At 36.0% G+C, this 24,735-nt stretch overlaps 1 long non-coding RNA gene across 3 annotated transcripts; it reads left to right on the plus strand.

The window, feature by feature from the left end:
• Nucleotides 1-5,076: 5,076 nt before the first annotated feature.
• LOC144207544 (uncharacterized) lies at nt 5,077-24,485 on the plus strand. Of its 3 annotated transcripts, XR_013328702.1 has the most exons (4): nt 5,077-5,428; nt 5,528-5,609; nt 5,689-5,782; nt 23,794-24,485. It is a non-coding gene; the product is annotated as an uncharacterized LOC144207544 (long non-coding RNA). The 3 variants fall into 3 exon arrangements; XR_013328701.1 differs by lacking the exon at nt 5,077-5,428 and having other exon boundaries at nt 5,455-5,609; XR_013328703.1 differs by lacking the exons at nt 5,077-5,428; nt 23,794-24,485 and adding an exon at nt 19,483-19,748 and having other exon boundaries at nt 5,455-5,609.
• The last annotated feature ends 250 nt before the right edge of the window (nt 24,486-24,735 follow it).

The following is a 24,735-nucleotide window of genomic DNA, read 5'->3' on the forward strand; positions in this document are numbered from 1 at the left end:
CAAGGATTGTAATTGACAAGATGTCTCTTTTAATAGAAAAATGCCCACATTTCCTCACAAGTTAATTATAAATTCAATACTGGACCCACCGGCCAGAGCCACTGAAAAAGGTTAGTGTGAACATTTGTACCTGCCAGGCTGACCAAGATCACATCATTTGTTTCTGACAAGGAAACTATTAACACATTTACTTATTTCCCACACACTTGCCATTGCGACAATTTTAAAATAACATCCATGTTGGCTGGACACTGATTACATGATTCCGCAGGGTATATAACATGAAAATAGACCTGTTAGAAATTGAGGTGGCAGGAAAGGAGAAAAATATAGTGGCTTTTTTTCCGCATTCAGACAGTCAACACAGCTCAAGACTACTAGTAAACTAATGTAAGACTGTATATAATCTCTACTGCATTTAGGGAAAATTAACACTATGTCTGATAATGTATTTTTAGAAGCTCACTTATTATGTGCGGTGTAGTTTTCCATTTTTGTCTTCTTAATTTTTTGTAATTATATGGCTGTAAATGCAAAATTGAACTGAGTTAAGTGAAAAGATTTCCTAAAATGTGTTCTATTTTTTAAAATTCATTTTATCAGTATAATCTGTGTCTAATTGGTGGTTGAATTTGGCGAAAAGGACCGTAAAAAATAAACCCAGTATCGAGCTGAAGAAACTTCAGTACATCACCTGGAGCTAAACAAACCAGTCATAAAAGAGATGTGTACGCAAAGTAAAACATTTTCCATTGGCCGGAATAAGGATTCCATTGAAAAAGCATTCATAGAATAAACATTCTTATCAATAGCCCAAGATACTTGAACATTTTTTGGTATTTTATTTCATTCTTAGTCAATGTGTACAAGTCTTCCTAGAAGAATGCAATGCCAAGGGAAACGAGAATACTTCATTCAATTCCGATTTAATAGTTGTATTGACAACATGAACAGTTTCATAGAATTGCAAGCGTGCCTTGTAAATGGGGACTGATTGTTAAAGTGTTGAGAGTTTTAACCTTGACTCTCAAACCTTTATGTTTACATAGAAGGAACATTTTTTAGCTGCAAACATACCGGAAATGGCAAATATGTAATACCTGTTTCTACTCTATTTGCACCCATGAAGCGTAGCAAACACCGGCTATCTTATTTCTCTGGTCGCCATACACAGTATACTAATTTAGCCAGTAATTAAAAAAAAAAAAAAAGAAATTAAGGTTTATAGCAAAAAGATTCAGTTGCTAATTAGGCAGATCTCTGAGTGGAAGTATATTTCCCACAGCTTAACACCCATGCACCATCTGACGGAATTGTTCAGAAATGGCTTCTCGGTTATGGAAGTAAATTCATCTTAATAAGATAGAGTAGACCGTCCAGTTACAAGATTACAATCCAATAAAACATCTGTGCCGTGAGATTGAACAGTGATTCCTGGCTAGTCACTTTAGGGCTGTACAAGCTTTTGTCAATACGAGTTCACAGCTGTGGGGTACTAAACAAAGTCGTGAGTAGGGCAAATCGGGATCAATCAAATTAATTAAAAGGAGCCTTAAATCTAAGATTGGTGGCCAAATATTGTACTGTAACCAGGATCCAAACTATTGACAAGCAATACAACCCCCCCAGATATGTTCAAGGCCGCTCTACAACAATCATAAGGAGTCTTATAGTAGTTTCATCAACAATGTAGCTGAGGAGTACAGTCAAAGAATGCACGTGACAAGGAACTATGAGACAGCTCTTTTCTTTGCCTCCCAGTCAGATGGTAGGATGTTATAGAGACGGTCCCTGTGATGAGGGGCATCTGGCAGGAAATTAATGTCACAGTTGTAAGGGCAGTGCAGGCGAAAAGACACAGTGTGGTCTTTGCTAAACATTTGGCCAAATTTGGAGTGGTAGTTACAGGACTGAGGACAGGTCAGGCTGAATGGGACAGATTGGAGATTTTGGTGGGATAGACTGATGCTTATACAACCCATATGAGGAAAAGTAGAAGAAAAAATGAATGAAAGGATTCTAGTGGCTCTTTCAACTGATAATAGAAAGTGTAGATTTCTCTCAATACTTTGGCAAAGTGTCTCCTGTGAGGTTTGGAGAACCTTTTGACATGTTGTTTCCTCTTCATTACCCAACCAGCTGTTGTTCCTAATGAGCCTACAGGCAATTTCTCATTCTCCAAATGTAGCTAGTATATCTCTGGTGGAACTGGTGAAATATCACCTGCCCGCAGAGTCCAGACCAGCCCCTAAAAATTGCATGTACGTTGTCAATACTTAACCCATTACTACCAGATTTATTTTATGTAATATTTACAGCAAGTTTTGGTAATGCGCGTTCGCCAGCGGTAATGAATCGGTCCCGGGCCCCCCCTGCAACTTTGAAAAATAATGAGTTTAAACTGTTCACCCCTTATTTGAATTATTGTGAATATTTCTTGCTCATAGGTACACTTCAAAGAGCTACTCTTTATTAGCTCATTATCATTAAATAATTATAAATACATGTATAAAAATGTATTTTTAATGGAAATGCCCCATTGACTAAATATAATTTTATAGAAATGGGAAAGCATTCCATAATTACGCTTCACTGCTTTGGGTTTTGGGGTACATCATGTTTGTATTGACTTATGATCCTATTGTAAAAATGAAAGGAAAAACTGTTTTGTATCGTTTGTGCGATATACAAAAAAAATTCAAATATGGAAGACTGTCGACAAAAAATTCTATTTGCTTCACTTTTGAGTGGAAAAGATATTATCAGGCTACGAGCAATGGCAAAAAATGGTCAATACGCAAATCAAAATGTTTTATCGGAGTTCCGAACGGGAACCACGGTGACCTGAGCAGTTTGTTTCTATTATCTGCAGTGTTCCTTGGCATGGTGCTGCAGGTGTAGATTTCCTGCGACTCAGATTACAGCGTCATGAATCCTCATAGACAACATGTGCTCAGACGTCGACTGAGTGAAACTGCTTGCGGTGTGCCAGAGGAGAATTACTCCCTTGATGTATCACATTAATATGTGATAAACAACCTTGCATTGCCAGATTACAATAAATAATTCACTACCTGTCAAACCATGTGATATGTGCCTGAACAGATTATTTACAGCCTTGAAATTATTCTTTTAATCTTGAACAGAAAGATGCCAAGGTGAACTGTGAGTAAATAATGCATAGTGAAAGTTAATGCCTGTCATTTTTTTTTGTTTGTTTCCTGAGATTTCATTTGGTGTATAGGTACCCCCAAAAATCCAACACACTTTTCTCAGATATCTATGTCAATTGTTAGTACAGTATTTAGAATTTCCGTGTAGTGTATGTTGGTGGGGAAAGTCACTCATGCATTTTGTTATGATTGAATTGACAAAAAAAAACAGGTAGAACAATTTGGTTGAATATTGTGATCTGAAAATGTCCCTGAGGAATATAATAACATAGCAAAATAATTAATTAAATTCGGTTCCCACGGTGTATGTAAGAAACAAGTCAAATGTCAGGTTGATCAAAGGTGTGCTCCAAGCCCCCCTCCAATTTTTATGTATCTATTCATCTATCTACCCACCTACCCACCTACCCACCTACCCACCTACCCACCTACCCACCTACCCACCTACCCACCTACCCACCTACCCATCTACCCATCTACCCATCCACCCATCTACCTATCTACCCATCTACCCATCTACCCATCTACCCATCTACCCATCTACCTATCTACCTATCTACCTATCTACCTATTTACCTATGAATCTATGTACCAATTTATCTACCTACCTATTTACCTATCTACCTATTTATCTATTCACACATTTATCTATTTATTAATCTATGTATCCATCAATTTATTTATTTAGGGTTCAGATTTACTTCAAATAGGCACACTTTGCATGGAAACTGATACAATTTTATTTGTTTAAAAGGAAAGAAGATAGAAATTTTGAAGTGTCAAAGACAAAATGTCAGGAAAGGGCGACACATTTTTAGTCTCACCTAGAAACTGCTACTACTAATTTTATTCACTTTTAGTCCACAACTCGATACATTTTTAGTCTCAACTAGAAACTGCTACTACTAATTTTATTCACTTTTAGTCTACAACTGTGATCTTGGCTCTCTGCAGCCATTGAACCTGGTATGATAATGCACCACAGATCTAACACTACATTTCAGTGGCAAGTTTAACATCATCAAGGCCAAAGAAGGCAAGGCAGGTGAAGTACAGAGTCCAAGTAATGTTTATTGCTTACCTCAACGTGAGCAGAAGAGGCCAATGTTGAGTTCGTGCCACCATGTCAGATGTTCCACATTTTCTAGCACATCAACCACAGAATCCAGCAGTTCTTGCTTTGTTTGTGCACGGGAATAGACGAAAAGATTGTCAGGACATCTTGTTGTTTCGCCGTGATTACAGAACGCTACAATTGCTGCACAAGAAGATAATTGCTGTGCCGGAGCGACCTCCCTAATCAGCTAACCTGTGGTAGGTCCATCTTTACCAATGAGTTCACCAAGGGAAGCTATTTGTAGACATTGACAATAGTGAGATGTCAGTGACTGAGCCAGTTAATAATCCTTCCAAAAGTGTGTTTATGAAGACTTGTCAGAGAAGGAGGGAATAAGCATCTGACTGGAGGGGATAACTTCAAAGTCAAGTAGTTTGTTGTTTGCATTTGAAATCCTTTTTTTTTAATGTATGTGTTTCTTTAAAAACACATTTGACCCAGATGTGAAGCTAATTCAGTGTAAAATATGCTTCTCCCTACCAAAAAATCATGTTACAAAACCACTTAATTTGATAGAGGTACCACAACATTTTTGCTTAGAAAATGGATTTTGCTGTGCAAATACAATATGTTTCTGTTTCAATGGTTACCAACTCTTGACTCCACCCACCTCAAACTCACCTGAATAAAACGAGCCACGCCTTTTAACGATCAATGGTAGGATTCAGGTGTGTTGGAGAAGGAAGATTTGGAAACCAGACTGGATTGGTTGGTTACCTTTGTCATACTATATGTTGCACAGCATTATGGGTACAGATGTGAGCATTTTCAGGTAAAATTCAAAATGTGAGGTGGAAAAAGCTGACACATGCAACTGTGCCTTTATATAATTGGAGATTAGGTCACCATGGGTAGAAATTACTACTCAAGTAATTAGTTTATACATACAGTAGCAACAATGCACTTTGCTCTGCTCGCCATGGGTATCCGAGGCGCATGTGTAATTAAAGCTGCCTAAATCTTTGTGGACAAAATTCTGCTCGCTGCATGTAATGCATCCCTTGATAGTGTGGATGATGTAATTTGGTCATAAGGCACAGTATAAATAAGTTGGGGTATTTTTTTTATGCTCATGCTCTGACACAAGTGCACTGAGTAGACATTAGTTCTTTATTAGATTAATTCTCATTACTCAAGGGTGAGGCAACTATGTTTTTTTTTTTTTTTTTTAGTAATAGGCTCTGCAGGTTTAAATTGTGATTGCATGCTTTTGATTTGGATCTTTTTTTCGGACCAGCCTCAAATATTTCCTACCAGGAATGAGAAGAATGTGGTCTTAGATAAAATCACATGAATGATCCGAGCACCCTGAATTGTAGGTAAGTAGGACATAAATTCTGTATCTTGACCAAAAGGTAGATTTTAAAAGTCTTAAACTTTTTTTTTTGAATGGACAAGGCGTTTTATGGGGAACTGGACCAGTTGTTCATTTCGGACACAGAAAATGAGGACCTTGGTGGATTGGCGGATGATCATCAATGAAAAATAATGAGTGAGTACCTTGTTAAATACAGTCACTTAACTTTGAATGGGACACCGCGGGACTTGTGGGTTGACAGTGTATTTTTATTTCATTTGTCATAATTATATTATGGTTGGGTTATATTTTTGGGGTTATCAGAAGGGCCTGAAATGTATGAAAAGTCCATTCACTGCCAGAGAACTGAGAATAATCGAGGAAAATTATATGACTTAGTATTTCCGAGTGACAAATGTTTTTTTGTTGTTGTGATGACGCATGTTTAGGCTGGTGCTACTCTGAGTAAGTGCTACATAAAATGCATTTTAGCAGTTGGATATGAACCCACCACTCAAAACAAGACTTTTCGAAATATTTTGTCTTTATGTTATAATTGTAACCCACTATCTTGTTTTATATTTACTAAAGGACTCTCTTAGACCAAAAATGTGCACGTCTTCATAAAAATCATTTCCGATCCAGATATTGCTCCCAAAGCAGCGCAAAAGATGATGACATTGTTTCAGGCAACAGCCAATTTGTTACATGCGCAACCAGTTTCCAAAGTGAACATTCCTCACAAGGGAAAACTTACATTTGTTGCACCTCAACACTGCAGGGTGTGAGGGAAAGTATGATTGCACAATCAGTGGGGTCCTCTGCTACCTCCTCCTCAAAGTCATTTGCTTACATAGTGTGCTCCCACTCCAATCATCAGCTTAGTGGCTTAAGCTGTATTTATGTTTGTATTTCAACACTCTATATATTCTCTTTTTTCTTGCCTTACCTCTACTGTTTCCCTCCTTGCAGTAAAAATAAAAAAAAATGAAAAATAAATACATAAAACATAAATAAATAAATAAATACAAAAAACTAAATAGAAAATATGAAAATTAAAAAAATACAACAATAAAAAAAATATATATATACATAAATACATATATTCAAAGAAAAATGTTCAACAGAATAAGCTCGGTGTTAGATGTGTATTTGAGAAAAAATGTTTTTAAAATATTATTTATTGTACATACTGTAATACTAGTTGTGAATGTGACAAGGGCAAAATTAACATTACATGCTCCTGTATTTTGGTGTTCCGTTAAGTCGTATAATACTGACTTATACCCGGCTTAAGTATGATTTCTCTGTCAAGATGTTCTGTGTATGCATTATGCGAATTTATGCCATTTAATGAGGGTTAGAATATGTGAGAGATGTAATTAAAATTGTTAAAGGGAATCAATGTCTCATGTCAGCAGTTAATGAATAAGTATCAAAGGCTGTTTTGTCTAATTGTAATCATGTTAGCTCAGGGGAAGATGAGAAACTTGCTGATCTTTTTGATACAAAGTGGAAACCCTATAAGCAATTTTCTCATGTTTACTATGAGACTCGACTTTGTAGATTTTTAGTTGTTATTAGTCATACTTCAAAATGGTGATTTATAGTCTCACTATTAGCATGAATTATGTTACATTTAATTATTCGCCCAAAAAAATTATAATGAGCCTTTTTTTTAGTGAAGGAAATAAGCATAAGCTCAAAAACTACATCCACTCGAGATTTAAAAGAATGTCAAAATGATTGAAAGACAAAGTCATTGAGTAAAGACAATACCAACAAATTCCTTATACTAAAATACAGTAATCAACATATAATTAGCAGTCCAACAGGGAGCTAATTTGAGCACTGTTGTCTCCGAACCACTTGTTTCGGTCAAGCGCCCCCTTTGACGCATTGATTTTTGACACTTTTCAATGGCTCACAGCATCAATCAATTACAAATAGACTCAACACGGCAAATCAAACGCCCAGTAGAAATTAACTGTCATTCTCCCATTGAGTTTAGTGGGAGTTCTTCCTGCACCCCACTGAGGCTTTGTCTATTTTCACTGATATAATTTCCAAGCTAGCAATCTGATAATTAAAGCCCTTCATCACATGTACCCCTCCTCGCAAATTTTTGACAACCAACAACTTTTTTTTTCTCACCCCCACCGCTCAAAGCTGGGCAAACACGATTACCCTGGGTGAAATCTTGTTTCCGTGACACATTTGACATTTTTTTTTCCACATTCATCTCCATGAGAACTAAAGCACTTGCTTTGTTTATCGTCTTAACAATACAACCAGCAATATTTATTCTACGAATGCATGACAAATTTAAAGAGGGTATTTAAGTCTGCAAAACACGAAGAGTCCTAAAACTCACCATCGGATGATAATGCACAATTCCACTCTCTGTTAATGGTAAAATACTATTGTGGTGTTTAATATCAAAAGTTAATGAGTCTGTTTGAGTTGTCTGTAGCGTTAAGAGCGTCCATGGATTATTTAAGAAGTGTTAGTGAGAAATGTGAAGGCAATCCTTTCAGCTTCATTCCACATGGTGCTTCATGTCCATTTGATGCTTAGATGTGAAATCTTGAAAAAGCTCAAATCACCCAATGGAACACTCCAGCAAAATGTTACCCAGTGCAAAATAGTACGTGCATCTTTTATTTTCAAAGAGCCGGAGAAACTGAGAACGAGGAAATGTGTGAAAATGTGATCTCAGGTCAAAGTGGAAGGAAAATGGGCATATTTTGAAGAAAATGAAAAAGGCGAACAGAAAACTTGGTCTGTGAATTTGTGCTACTGCTTTTATCGCTAACAAAGCTCCAATTTTACTCTATAACCAAACAACCAGAATGCTTGAAACATGGTTTCAAAAATCCATATACATTTTTGGAATATGAAAAGGAATGTGGCTGTTAAATGAGGTCAAGAAAAAGGCATATATGCTTAATCCGTATGCCTTATTTATTAAATGACAATATAGGTATGCAGAGTGGTTTTAATTCTCATTTTGTGATTCAATGCCAAGCATGCTGCCAGCACAAATCCTTCAGGGTGTTGTGTTGTTAACAAACAAGCCTTGCATGTTGTTGTTGTTGTGTTTTTCCACCCAACTCCAACTACAGTTTAAAATGAATGTTACCGAGTAGGGAATGTTGCCAGAGAGTGCTTAAATCTTTGCGTGGTAATGACCAACAATCCCAGCCTAATCATTTAACTGGAGTGCAGCAAGGGGGTCACATGTTATGATTTAGAAAGTTAATGTTATTGGACACCATTCTCAATTGCAATAATTTCCCATCTGTGTTTTTCACCGTCACAGAATATTGCAAATATAGCAAAGCAAGAAATACTAAATTTGGAATCTGAAAATCCCCAAAAAATATCCCCAACAAGTTTGTGTATGAGTTCCTCAATGGAATAGTCCGAAAACAGTGGTTTTGTCTTCAATTCTGATTAAATTTAACTAAAGATAGCATTTTTATAAATTATTTGAGTTTGATAAAGTAAAGCACACTTTAATGAACATATTTCAATTCATGTTTATGAATCTATGTAAGATTGTAGCCTTCATAAAGTGTACTATGGTCCATTTAATTCAACAATTGCTAAAGATTGTATTTATCTCACCTGATATGAAGTGTTTGCTCCATACTGGCAATATAACAGTTTTCCTTATGTATCAAAAAATCATTGAATCATCATTAGTAAACCAGCAGACAAATTGTTTGATTTATACCTTGCTACAGCTCCTGGGTTATCCCATTATCTGTAAAAATCTGTAAAGGACCTTGGCAAATCAATTTTATGTCATTAAAGTCACATTGCTGCTGTAAGACGCATGCTAATCTTACGTTTAAGAGGTCAATAATGCAATCAATGCAGAGAAAGTTTTATGCAGGATATTAAGACACATACTATGTATAATATGAGCTCCATTTATCTTGGAGTGCCATATTGGTACAATGAATATTTTTTCTTCATTAGTCACTATCTGCAATATGTTCTATAAAACTACTCAAGATGGGTTCAATTTTGAGTATTTCTGGTGTGAGTTGCAGAATTTGTCTATGTGCTTAAAGACAACACAAAGATTATAATTGGTCAGTAAAATTAATCTGTGCACTGTATGCATTTTGTATCTACATTCCTGCTAAAGAGTATACCGCATTTTAACTAAAAATGACATTTCAAGTAAGTGCTTTTTCACATTTTGGATGCTTGAGGGATTCTGGGTATTGTTACTATATCTACTGCAATGTAATGTCATTTTGACTAAACAAAAGCAAACTGCACCGGTGAGAAAATGTGAGTATTGTTTTGGAATGGAAGGCGAATTTTATCATGATTTGACTCAAATGGGTGTCTGTTTTGAAGCCTCTCAGTGAAACTATGCACCGGTAAGTAGTCACAGTTACACTGCGCATACGCACATATCTACATACTGTATATTATTTCCATTCTCCTGGGATCAGCACCTATGGGAGGGGCAAAAGAGGTCAAATGCAGAGAAAGCTGAGTGGTGGCCAAGCAAGGACATTGGTGGCTTGATCCCAGGTGACAGAAAGTGTCTTTGTGATGTGGAATGTTACCGAGATGGTGTGTGAGGGTGACAAGTTATGATTGGATATAGTTGGATGCATGGCTCAGGCTCTGGTATGAATCTTTTTTTAAATGCTTGGGTTTGGCCCTGCAATTTTGTGTATGATACACCTCCATTTATGTACATTTTGAACTGCATTAGGCATTGACATAGCACCAAAAAGTATTGGACTCTGGATCTTTTGACTTGGTAATCACCCGATTCAGTCCCTGTCAATGGGGGAAAAAAAAGTCCAGATTGAGAGATAAAGTGAATGACTCACACTAGAAAGTTCTGTCTTTCTTTTTTCCTTTTGGATAGTCCTGGCAATTCAGGAACCAATCACAAAACCCAATTAGGACCCAGCAGTCACTTTCGGAAAGCAGCGTTTCAAACCTTTGGGGAAGCGATTTCGCCATTGGCCGCAGCCTGCGACCCGTAGGATGAAATCTGTTATGTGCAGGAGTATAAACCCTGACTTGGGCTGGATCTCACAAGGTGGACCAAAGAGATTTCCCTTGGTTCATACTACATGGACTGAATGCCACATTGCTTGCTTAGAGTTGTGGTATGAATTCGACCAACTTTAAACAATCCCTAAACATGACTTTCTTCTCTGTCCAAAAGTTTGAGTGGCCGACTACGTTAAAGCTATACTATCAATATTAATAAGTATCGATGATTATTTATGTTTGGCTTAGTTAGGATTTTTTTTTCTAAAAGAAACATGTCAAAACAAAGCACTGTCAAGGCAAGCAGTAGAATTGTATTCTTACAGTAAGTTGCATGTTTGGATACTGGAATTTTACTAAACTAGCCTGAGTAGAAATGAAGTGACACATTAGTGCCGGGGCTATTTAACGATTTGTCAGAGGAAATTAGAGTGACTGCTCTTTATGGCGGTGGTGCATGGCAAAGTAACTGGAGGAGAATAATTCAGTCTCAATTCATTTTACGCTGAAGGCAGGTCAGGGTTGAATTGCACCATTTGGCTTCTGAAACGAATGTCCATGCATATCTTGATTGCCTTAACGAAAGCTCAGGGTGGTCTTTATGAGTCCTGGAGGATGGGTGTGGGTAGAGCCCTGCCCGCAATACTCATTGCAGGATATGATCACTGACAGTTATAACCTTAAGGCGCTATTACCACCAGAAGCAACTATCATCTGGTTATTACATTCAACAACGTACAGTAATGGGCGTACTATTTTAGGGCATGAAACAGGATTATATTTAGGTTGCTGTTTCTTTAAATGTGGTGCTATGCGAAGTCAAAGATGGAAAAATGATGTTATTATCAAAATATTTTTAGGACGCAATTAGTTTTCCTGTTTGTCCAGCATCAACAAATTGTATTCAAAGCATGCACAATTCCTGAAGGGTCTGCTATACTCAATATTACAGACGATTGGAGTTCACCTATCACATGGTAGCCAACACAGTGGTATTGATCGCTTCGGCTTCACTGGAGTTAGCAGTGATTGACATTTAATGAAAGCACAGCAGGGAAAAGAAGCATGGAGAATAAGGCATAATACTGTGTGCAGTCTGCAATTTTATTTTTTATTTTTTGCCTTTTTTCCACACTGCTAGCAACTATTGTTGAATCCGAGATGACCCCACAACAGTTCAAGTATATACACATGTTATTGTGTACAATAAGCTGACTAACTATGTAATAATCCCTAACCTCAGTGCAACATGTCTGTATCAAGCCTATATTGGTGTTATACATAGTATAATAAAAATAATAAAGAACTTCTGAATATATTAATGGTTATTAAATTGTGATTCTTCTATTCTAAAACCATGTTTCTAGGAAAAACAATTTTATTATACAATATTCATTGTATGATGTGTTACTTAGATTGAGGACTGAAACCTATTCAGGAAAATATATCTCTTATAATGGCAGCATCCAGTTTATATCTGAAACCATGTGCTAATACCGTGTCAAAATGTGTTTATTGACAAAACATAGGCATGAAAATTAATACGTGATGAGCACGTCAAGGTCAAGCGACCACTTACAGATTCGCTTGTTGTAGTAGAAGCAAAAAAAGAAGGTAGGAGACTCGTTTTTTTGCAAAAGATAATCCATTCACTTCCAAAAGCTTCATTTTAAACCTACTTATGACTCTACCTACTGTCATAATAAAGAAAACCAACTCTTTTTTGAACATTCACCAAGTATGACAGAAAATATCTTCTATTTCTTTTGGAAACTCCTGTAAAATCTTCTTTTTTACCCCCCAATTTATTTAATGATGAAGTTCCTTGAAGCAGCTTCAAGCTGGCTGAAATAGACACCGTGCACCCAAAATTGCATTACTGTTTCATCGCTCTATCAGGAAATTGACCTGCTGTCTCAAATTACCGGAGATGATACAGTCGGTGGTGTAATTAAAAAACAATTAGTAAATGTGGCAGGCAAAGAGCACCTTCAACCCTTCTAAAGACACCCACACCCACCTCGCTAAACGAAGCCATTAAGCATGCTTGATGGAACTTTTAGGTCCAGGTGTGTGTAGGCAGAATCCACCAATCCTGTTGTGACTCTAAAGATAACTGCAATACATTTGAACTCCATAATATTGTTACACATTTTTATTATTTGCATATAAGCTACAATTATTAAAGTGTTGTCAGCATCAGTTAATGGATGGAAGGTAAAGATAGAGACTAAAAGAGAATATTTTACATCTTTTTCCATATTGAAAAGAAACTCCAGGTGTCCTAATAAAAGGGCTCTAATACACAATCTTTACAGCAGGGGTGTCCAAACTTTTTGCAAAGAGGGCCAGATTTGGTAAGGTGAAAATGTGTGCGGGCCGACTTTTTGCCTGACATTCTTTGAACCATTAACATTAAATGCAAATTAACTTTTTGGGATTTTTTTTAATTGCAAATGGCATACTTTTACTTTTACATTTTTTTTTACATTTAGGTTTTTACCGAAATCACAAACCACAAAAAATTAAGAAAACTATCAAGGATATCTAAGTTCATGTGAAACATCACATATTATTCACTATTATATGCTCACTGTAGGAACAGTGCTGAAAACAAAACAATGATCACTGCATATTCAAACTGTGATTTTGACCATCACAAAAAAATAATGAACTCATGTATTTTATACTGTGGTCAACAGTGCTGGCGGGCCGTGTATTATTGATTTCATGATAGAGGCCGTGGGCCGGTAAAAATTTGTCCACGGGCCTTATTTGGCCCGCGGGCCGGACTTTGGACATGCCTGCTTTACAGTATAGTCAACAATCATTTGGAATTCTATAATTTAGTGTAATACCAATGAACCGTTGCTCATGGGCAAGACTAAATTGGTCTGTATTGCAGACAAACACATTTCTTAAGATATTATAAGATTTTGCAATTGTATAATAGCCTGACTGTAGAAAAGGATGAAAATTAGTTTTTTTTTCTGGGTAATTGATTTGTTCTGCCCAAAAAAAATCAAAATTTTGCACTGTGCAAAGCGGAATTTGAATAAAAAAGTACATTTTTCTAGGTTTGTATTTGCTAAATATGCAAATACCTGAAAATAAACATAAATTGTCACCTCACATTTATTGCCAAATGCAAATATTTATAACCTACCGCTTCGATAAATCATCTGGCCTCACTCATTCAATATTCTTGGAGGGTGCTTTAAGCAAAAATAAAAAGAGAAAGTATGCTCTTTGGTCATGTTTTGGTAAACATGTTATGCTTCATTTAAACATTCATACACAGTCACAAGAGAGAACTATTGGAATTAAATGCTATATGTGATCATTCAGCATTTAACTGATGCACTATTTAATGTTAGGAATGTCTTTTTGAAATCCGGGCAATTTTTATCTTCAATTCATAAAAGAAAAGATATTTTTTGTGTGTGAGGGAGGTAGGAGAACTATTTTTATAAAGTAAAGAACCCCAAGCTTACAACATTACTATTTGAGTTTGTGAGTTTTGGGAGTGAAATTGTCAGAAAAAATGTCTTTTCAGGCAATCTGATGACAAATACAGCTCTGCCTATTCATACTTCAAGGCTATTTTCATATTTTTGTTGTTGTTGTTTAACTTGGTGTAACTTGATGCTAAAAAAATGGGAAATCACGACCAATGTGTCAAGTTTAAGTTTGAGTGAAAAGCCATCTTTTCTGCTCTATATTCACATGGGATTTGCTGTCTAAGGCCAGTTGAACACAACCACTAACCACACACATTCTCAAATTTGCTGCTTTTTCTCCTTAGCACAACCTTGAATGCGTGTCCTTCTACAAAATATTATAATGTTTACCACCGATACTTGATAGGCTGCACTCTAATATGCTTGAGGAATTGAAACACCACCAAAACATAAAAGCACATAGATATTATTATCGCCACACTCATGCAAGACTGTAGGGCATTTTTTCAAATCTTTGGAGACGCATTTAAAATCAGTTTTGTTATTGCGCTTCATCTTTAATTTCCCAACCCTCGGAAATTAAGAGTAGCTCTTTCCTATTTTGTCGTCTCTTGTCACTGCCTTCATAGCCTTAAGGTGTGGAAAGGTCTATCATCTGACTGCTGTTTCACCCAGACTAGTCTTGTCTATTTACCGGGAGTTCTTTTTTAAATAAAAGGTCACAATATGGCTGTGAACCAATTATTTTTGCCTCCTGGCCAATAAGTCATCAGCTATTTCAAACGAAGATGCAAACACTTCCCTCATTATTGCATCATATTTCGAAATGAGAATTGGCTGCCGAAATCTATTTGCATGAAACGTGGGTGTGCAGTTGGAATTTAAGGCTTAAAACATTCCTCCATGTACGCCAATCACTCACACTCATAACTATAGATAATTTTAATTTTTGGGTTTGTCCAACATAGGACCACACCCTCGATCTCAGAACCAATGATATGCCTTACAATTTATTTTTAGAAATAATACATTTAGTGCTGCATTTGCAACTGATACTGTAATATTATTGCTCAAGGTTATTGTATTATGAGAACCTGATACCATCCCGTGCCTGCTGTACTGTACATGTTATGCATATTTGTCTTACTGGCCCAGTTATGTTTGTTTACATGTATATGTTTTTCATGCATATAATTACTGTATTTTCATGACTATAAGGCGCACTTAAAAGTCTTACATTTTCTCCAAAATAGTCAGAGCACCTTATAATCCAGTGTGCTTTATATATGGAAAAACATTTAAATGTGTCATTCATTGAGGTTATAGTCGTGAAAATATGGTAATTTATATTGATTTATATATAAGTTTTTTACTCCTCTACAAAATACGGATGATTGATACTAAGAAATGGATTTTATACAAATTTAGGGGCCTTTTTCAACTAGTGTTTCCTGATTTGGTAAATGTGTTGAAATACTACACAGATTTGGTAGAATCAAGTGAAGAAAATAGTATTATCAACCAATGTATAATGTTCAAGGGACTATCAAAAGGGAGGAAAAAAAGGAAAAAGGCCTCTGGGCAGATGTCTGTTTTACACAGGCTCAGCCTCTAGGTTGCTGCTGGCAACAGAACTTGCTTGCTTGTCCGGGCTTTGAGACCATTTGCCTTTACTTGACAGCTTGCATTTTCGTAATTGAGTAAATTTGTGAGGTTTTCAGTCACGGGAAGATATCAAATTACTCCACGTTGAGTGTGTTATTCTTCCCAACCTTATTTGAAATCATAACATTTAGAAATACGGTCAAAATATGGCATTCATAAGGTATAATACATAAATGCACGTGCTCACTGTCTTTAAAAGATTGATCCAATGTATAATGCGGTTTGTGCAAAAGCCTTTTGACTCAATATTGTGAGGACTGTTGTCAGATGGAGTGGCCTTTTCTGGCCATTTGCAGGCTCTGTCATTGGTTATGCCCGAATATTTTTGGTCTGCTTCCATCTTTGGAAGCTCTTGACTCAGAAGAGTAGTGGGCATTACTCGTTGCACTCCACAAATCATTACCTGCTTTTAGTTCCAAATATCCACACTGAATTGTATTGAAGAGGAAAAAAAATACCTTATATTTCCTTTTGGGGAGGCAATTTTTCAATTTATCAAAACAAAGAACAAACATATGCTAAAGTAATTATAGTAAAATAGAATAACAAGTTCAATAGGCACCTTTTAAAATCACAGCACCCTCTAAAATAAAGGCCCAGCCATAAAAAAAAGTGTTACTTATAGTCCGGAAAATACGGCCCTTGCATTTGCAACTCACAGATTAATCAGTTGGTTTTCATGATCCTTTTTTGCCTAAATTTGGATGTTATCAGTATAAATATAGTGTACAGTGAATTAATCAAAAGTTTGCTGTATTTTGCAGCATGGTCATCAAGTTGATTGCATTTTATGCCACGTTAATACAATAAAGACGCATGACCACCTTCCGGGCTTTTGCCCATATTTATGTTAAGCAGCAGGAAGGGGCTTGGGAGTGTAGTATATCAGGCAGATGCACTGTCGCCACCGTCACAGCTGTGGGCCGAATCCTCCAGAGAGTCCTCAGCCAGCCAGGCCTTAAAAAAAGTGCCAAAGCACATGTGGGACTCAGCAGGTTCTTTGCAGTCCCATGATACATTGTTACTTGCCGCTAAACTCTGGGACGGGTGAACAATGGCGTGTGAACATCAGACATTAGGATGCATAGAAAGCTCATCTTATTTAGATTCTACAAATGTTCTTAATAGGGTTAGGGTTAGGGTAATTTATTGGGAAAAATGTATTGCCACCAAAATGTAGGATGCATAGAAAGCTCAACTTATTTAGATTCTACAAATGTTCTTGTAATTTAATGGGAAAAATGTATTGCCTCCAAAATGTTCTTTTCTTCATTCACTTGTGATGATACAATTGACAGTTTTTAATCTAATGTTCTGAATTTTTTATTCTGTTAAAGTTCTCCTGATTGACTCCATTTTCGTGACGCCCAAACACTTAAATTAGATTAATATTTTTTTATGGATGGGGAGGGAGGAATGTCCCTTTTCAATGTTAAAATTCTATTTGGTAGCTGTTACTAATTAATTTCCCAAGTGACATGTGTTAAAACCTTAGCAAGGTCTGCACTCAGAGTGCTCTTTGTTTTCGTATCACTTTTTTATGCATTTACAGTATAAAAATTATATTTGGCATACTTTCTCCCTACATTATGAAAGTTATAAAATTGCCAAGTAAGGAGTTTGGATGGTTTAAGGACAAACATTAAAAAATTGTTTACATTTTTTTATCGGAGGCACAAGGGTAAAACAAGGATATTGAAATATCACTACTTTATCTCATTATTTAGCATTTTCTGTGTCAATATCATCAATAAAAATCAAGCAAGTAATAATTAGAACCATAAATTTCATTAAAAGGAAAAGGAAACAGCACTTCCTACCCCATAAATTACTGTCAATCTAACACATTAATTAAACCAGATAGAGCTGAAGCTATTTGAAAAAAAAGAAAAAATCAAGGCAAATATTTGAAAATAACACCAAACAAATGACTATAAATGTTATTTTGAACAAGCATTTATTTTTACCAAATACATACATAAATATATGCCAAGTATCTATAAGCATCATGTGAAATATTGCGCACAAAAAAGGTTTAAAACATACAGGAATGTGTTTCATGTGTAAGAAATTGTGCTTTTATCCTCTTCCTTATTTTACGCACTTATTTGTTTCATATTTCAAAAACAAACAAACAAAAAAAAAAAAACTCCGCTGAGTTTCTAATACCTAACGCTTTCTAGGATTGGTCCAAAAAGAGAAAATATCCTGTAATCCGTCTGCAAAAATGCTTTAGTTGTTCATACTGATATGACACCACCTCCAATTAACCCTGTTTTAATCTAATAACTTAAAACTGACATTTTTGAAAGTGTTCCATGGTCAAACTGCCTCAGAGAAAATGAGGTGTATTTGTGGTCTACATAACTAGATTCTACTTGACTTGACATGGTTTGGGCAGCAAGCACCCTTGCGCGCTCCGTTGCCCATCCAACCCTGATTCTGACCTAATTCTAGGGTCGACATGATCCGATTTATGCAAAATTCTCACGCGAGAAAGTGTGAGGAGAGAAAGCCAGATGAAGAAACGTCCCCCAAAAAAATGTCTTGCTTTTGACTGACACCAGACACAAAATTGGCTTCCACAGAGTCTGCCTTTTTTGGGAAAAATAATGCATAACCGAACCATCTATATTTATATTCCCATTATTGTGACAATGCATTAATAAAACTGTCAAATGCAGAGAGCACCTACATACATTAGGTATAATGTGTGTAAAGTGTGGGCAAATAAGCTTCACTTGAGTCATTTGTCCTTTTAGGAATTTCTGCTGCAGTGGCAATTTTTTTTCTTCTTTCCTCTCTTGTAGTTGTAACTTAATTCTAAGTGTTCCTGAAGTCCCTGTCAAACATTGTGTTGATAAATCTCTTAGTTATAACTGAATCAATATGGTGCAAGACGCTGGATGAAAAACCTTCATAATCCTTGCCCTCAGGAATCCTTTGCAAACAGGCCAATTTTACTGCAGTTTTATCATTTTCAACTTGACAGAGTAGTAGTAGTAGTAGTAGTCAACCTAATCTATGCTGAATCACCCCCTCTTGCAGTATTCCAATCAAAGTGTACATCCATGTTTGTTTTTTTTTATTCCCCATCAATTTTTCATCCGTGCAAGCAATCCGTCTGGAATATCAATGTGTCTATTGCATACACACCATACAAATCAATTTCAATTTACAAGGGAATATAAATGTAAGCCATACATAGGCCGATGGGATATATTATAAAAAATCTGTGTCATAATTGGATGTTAAACCTCCCCTTTTGTATCATCATTTTGATTCTACGGAATATAATTACATTATGCCTCTTTGGTTTCTCCGTTAGGAAAATATTTGTGTCTCTTTCTGCCTATGAAAATTGTAATGCCATCTGTTTGGAAAAGAATAGACACGGAAACAATATGGAAGGTAGTGGTATATCAAAGAGGTTGAGAATTATAGTAGCATGAAAAAAATAAAATATATATATATATATTTTTTCTTTACGTTAGATCAAATACTGGTATGTATGGAAAATGTAATACCTTTATTATTTTGTTATCTGTACTATCAGACTATCAACCAATCTCTGTTAAATCATATACATATAATAAAGAAACTCATTTTTTGTGAGAATTATTTAATTAAAGACAGAATCCAACCTAATAGTTTTTCTTTACCGCCAATTCCTATGAACTGACAAAGTAAGTTAAAGTCCTAAAAGTAATTTTATGGTTATTCACTATATTACAGAGAGCCACATAAGGAGGAAATGCTGATTTACCAGATGTCAAAACAAGACGGGCTTCATCTGTTTTTGTCTTGTGTAGATTATTTACATTCTGCTCTCCCGGGTCTTCCTATCTTTGACAGAAAATGTAATTTCAAACATCTTAGGGGGATCCAGATTGCATCCCTCCGATTGAAAGAGACAGAAATAATCTAGAAAAGCTCTTCTTGGGCTGTGAGAGGATGTGTCAGACAAGCGAAGGGTCAGTACACCCGCCGTTGGAAAGACACCTCAGGGAGACGAATAAAATTGAATCTGCCATTTTCAGAAAAACGTATCGTTGATTTGATATTTTCGGTTACAGGTTCTGTTCACCACAGTGTCCATAATAGTTGATGAAGATAAATGATGGGGATTTTCCTCATAAGGAAAATAATGCACAGGGAAGGGACAGACTCAGAATATTAGTTCATTATAGGGAACATCCTAAAACTGAACTATTAAAAATATTTTCAAAGATTCAATCACTATATAATCAACTTGCTTATAAACCTAACTGAGGATTTTGCACAGAAGCTTTAAACCGGGGCTGAAAGTTGTTTTTTTCAGTCAAAGTTAAAGTTCACAGGCAGCAAAATAAATACACAGATCAAATTTAAACACACACACACACATAGATGCCGTTCCCCTCAACAAAAAAAAAGCAGACAAACAAATAATAATATCTGTGACTCCACAAAGTCAGCACCCAACTCAAAGTCAGTGTTTGATGCAAAAGTCTACGGGCAAAAGAATAGTGAGCCTGCCTAGAATTTCTCGAACCACTACCATTAAATTAGCTTACTCGCTGTGTACTGCTAGAAAGTGTGATGCTTCTTTTTGAAGTTGCCTGGCTAAACTGATGGGTTTTGAATTAAAAGCAAGATGATGATGCCCTTCTGATGCTTGGGAGCTGAGAACAAGTGCACCAAAAGGCATTCAAGTGCACAAAAGCTGGGGGGCTCTCCAAGCCATTCCCATTTATTGGCTAGTGTACATCTGTCTGTGTGTGTTGTATGTGCCGTGGTGTGTGTTGTTGCCATCTTGCTGGCATTTTTTTATGGCAATTTCCATGAGCATACTCTATTAGGATCACAGGGGGCTTCCATCTTAGCCTGCATGCAAAAGAAGTGTCCCCCAAGCCACTGTTTACCAACCAAGTCGGATTTGCCGCTCTCATACACAGCCAAGCTTGGGCTCAGCTACCCGCCACACACCCCTCACTTCCAATCCCCCCAGTGGCTCTCCATTTGCCCTTAGCGCCACCCACCCCCTCATCCCAGTACATCGTCCCTATAGCCACCCGCCGGTGTTTGAGACTTTCATTTTAGTCATTCATCCTCCGTTTTTTCTTTCCTTTTTTTTGCCAGAATCCCTTCAAAACTTTCCAGACTGTAGGGTTTTTATGTAAATCTTGCAGCACGGAATTATAACGCTGTGGTTACAAGCCAAATCCACATATTTAATAGGAGAAAAAAATACAGAGTAAATGAAATACTTCAAAAGAATTGTTTAACTCTCTCGCTGAAAAAAAGAAAGCAATCAAAAGGGATTTTACTGCTTCCCCAAAGTGAAGGCAAGGACGTCAAGAGCCTGATAAATGAACACAGAATGCCAAAGCTTTTTCTTTCCTTGAAAAAAACAGCATTCTTTTTTAGAAAACCAAAAAAACATTGTCGAACTTACGATTTGCCTCAGCCCAATTTTTCCAGACACCCAAAACAGAATTCTGCTCAGTGACTCACTGCGTGACCAGACAAGGAATTATCTCTTGGAATTATTTCTTGATGATCAAGAAAACAATCCCATGACAAAAGAACAGCACAAAGCATCTGTTTTCTGCATTTAGTCACTCTCTGGGGATGGTGGAATAAATAGCTTGCTACATGAATAATGTCCGTCAACAACATTATTTCCGCTATTGGAATATTTCAAGTTTAATTTTCTTCTCAAATATGTCACTGATTCTTATCTAAAGCAACAATATATTGCACCAAATACTGAAAAACAAACTATTGACTAAACCACAATCTAGTTTGTAACATAGAAGTACAAGTTTTGAATTATCAATGTACAAGCCCAGTATTTTATATATATAATTATTAGATAAAAATGGTTTTTAGACTTATAAATTGCGAACATATACATATTAATTCATATTAATCTGCCCATCCACTAGAAGCCGTCAATCTTACCAGCTAAAACAGATATCAAAATAAAAGAAAAACTCTATAAAACACCAGAAAAAGTTACCAGGAAATGTATAATCTTATTTTTTTTCCCCCTGCACACACTAATCTGCGTATTGGCATCATCATTTGGCAGGAAGCCATAACTGGGCATTCTCAAACAATTAGTCCTATCCGTTTTGTAACAGAACAAAAAAACATCTGCTTAATACTCCCAGTCCACTTTCAATCTGTTTCTTCTCCCGCGTTGTTCTGTCTGCAAAAAAAAAAAAAAAAGAGCTCAGTCACTAACTGTCACTTCCATCGAAATTCTCAAAAGACACGAAATCAATACGGAACATTTTCCTTCTGCGGGGACACACACGGCACAGACAAGACTCTCCTCACCCCGACTGCACTTGATTGAGGCCCACTTAGATGGCTAATATAACTGATGGACTGACACACAGTGCTTTGACGGAAAAAAAAAACGTTGTGATCTGCCATGACAGTCTCGCAAAGACAGCAAGGTAGTCTGTTTACATTGTCTCCATCTTGGCGCTCGTTCTCAAGTCTCCTTTTTAATCCGTTTCATTCATGCCAAGAAAGACTGACGGACTCACAAAAGATAAACAAATAGGCACTTTTTTTTCTTTTTCACCACTCTGACCTCCGGGAAGTAAAAAAAGAAGCTAACAAAACAGCTTGGAACAGTACACATTCATATTGAGTGATGAATATGAATTGCTACTTATCCACAGCATCTGGCAATGTGGGAAGGGGCCACATTTGTGTTAAGATGCTTACAAACAACAACAACAGCATATGCAAAATTGCGATAGTTTATGAATCCTCTTATCAGTGACCTCTGACATCAGTCGTCATGCTCCTACGGGGTGAAATATCCTGTAAAATCAAATTGAATTGTTATATATCATGAGGTCAGACATGTTTTCGATATATCCCCGTCCTCTACCATACCTTAATCAAATATTTAACTCATCAGAAAGTTGTTCAGAATCCTGATAACGATTCTAATTACTCGATTCAAATGTCTTGGAGGAGGGAGACGTAAAAATCAGACTGGATAGGACCAGAATTATAATATATCTTTCTATTTTCAGCAATTTATATGAATTTTAAAAAATCAACAACATATTGAAATATCTTGTAATCAACTTTCATCATCTGTCAATCAACTTCTCAAGACAAACAAGTACTAAGTAGGCATTTCTATTTTTTGTATCTCACATAAAGGCCGTAACTTTATAGATCTGTCATCTAGTAATGTATTTTTATTCTGCTAGTGTAATATATGCTTTAAATGTTTTGAAAATTTGGTAAACAAGTTTGTGCTAATATAGATACGTATATTGTGTCCTTGCAGAAAATATTATGCCATTTAAAAAGGCTCTTAGGCTTTGTACCTGATCAAATGTTATATAATTTGAACATGAGCGTCTTGTGTTTTAGAATGTATCACTTGAAATAGGTTATTATGTCACTTTTGCAACCTGTGTTTACATTTGGAAACGGTATGTTTGCCCTCACAAGGGTTATTTTCTTATCAAGGTGCTTTTGTCTTGCTTGTTTTGACAAATTCAGATAATGCTCGACAACAATAGGCCAAGAATGACACTAAGAACGATTATTTTCCTCCATCTAGCCATTCCATGACCGGTTTTCTAATATAAACTTTACAAATTGAGTTAAATTTAAGGAGTTTTGATCTAAATTTAATGAGAATTGTCTCAGATTTTTTTTTTCAAATAACATGTATTGGTTAAAATTAAAGATTTGTGCAAAATATTACCATTTCGTCACGTAAAATGCGTTAATAATACTATTTATAGAAATGTATTCCAGGGTCTACCATACAAACAGTTATTTACTATGGAAGCAATGATTCACAGAAAATATATATATTTTTTGTCATTTTAGTATGTGACAAAATGAAAGTGACCAAAATATGAGCATTCTTACCAAAATAACCCATAATTTCCATTTCATGGAAGTTATAAAAAAAAAATGCTATTTTGAGATAAACCACAATCTTAATATGTTACTGTCACAGAATAATTGGTGTAAAGAAACACACCCTCTTTTTTTCATCCGCATATTTTCAAGCTTGGAAACATTGGTTCCACCACAGTACTGTCTGCTTCTTTTCTAAAGCAGCAAGATAAGGAGCTTAAAGTCTCAAGAGTGCAAAGGAGATGTGTGCGCGCATTGTCTTTGCCATGCCATGTCTTTGCCGAGAGGGCATCGTCAGTTTACAAGACTTGCCTTCAATTTTACTCATCAAACAGTTGTTGTGCACACAGCCCATTGATGAACGTACAGGGGAAATCAACACGACGTGACAAGAACTTCAACCATTTGGTCACCAGGGGATGGACAAGTGCAAAATATAGGCCCAAAAAAAATCATTACCTTGCTCAAACCAACCCCAAAAATAGTTGGTTTTGAAAAGGAATAAAAATAAAGATCTTAACGATTAGAAACATTGATTGAAGATCTATAACCTCACCTTTAATTCATCTCCGCGCAATGAATTTTAACTAGCTTTTGTTCTCTTTTTAAAAAAGGCTAGTTCCTGACCTCATAAAGGAAAGTTGTTAAGATAAAAATATAATTGCAATTCAAGGTTGTGTTCTGGATTATGTCGTCAATTTTGGTCAAATTCATTGTCCTCCGTAGCTTAAATTGTCTTCTTCGGGATTTTATTGTACTTTTATTTTTCTAATGAAAGCAAATTAGCAAACAAATCATACATATAACTTCAAACAAATTTAATGTGCAAGAAAATAAACAAAAAAAATCATTGACACATAGTCCAACACACAAATACTGTTTAAAAAAAAGATAACCAATTCTGTTCACAAACTGTGTGAATAAAATAATCCATCTGAATAAACCGATCCGTCTGGAATTTTGCTTCAAATGGATTATTTTATTTTTGTTTTCTATTCCACATTCTCACGCCTTAATTAAATACATCTAGTTATTTTTTCAAGTGCCCACCTACATGCATTTGTAATAGACCAATGATAATTGTTTTCTGTATAT

Source organism: Stigmatopora nigra, chromosome 14 (assembly GCF_051989575.1).
Source record: "Stigmatopora nigra isolate UIUO_SnigA chromosome 14, RoL_Snig_1.1, whole genome shotgun sequence".
NCBI classification, from domain to species: Eukaryota; Metazoa; Chordata; class Actinopteri; order Syngnathiformes; family Syngnathidae; genus Stigmatopora; species Stigmatopora nigra.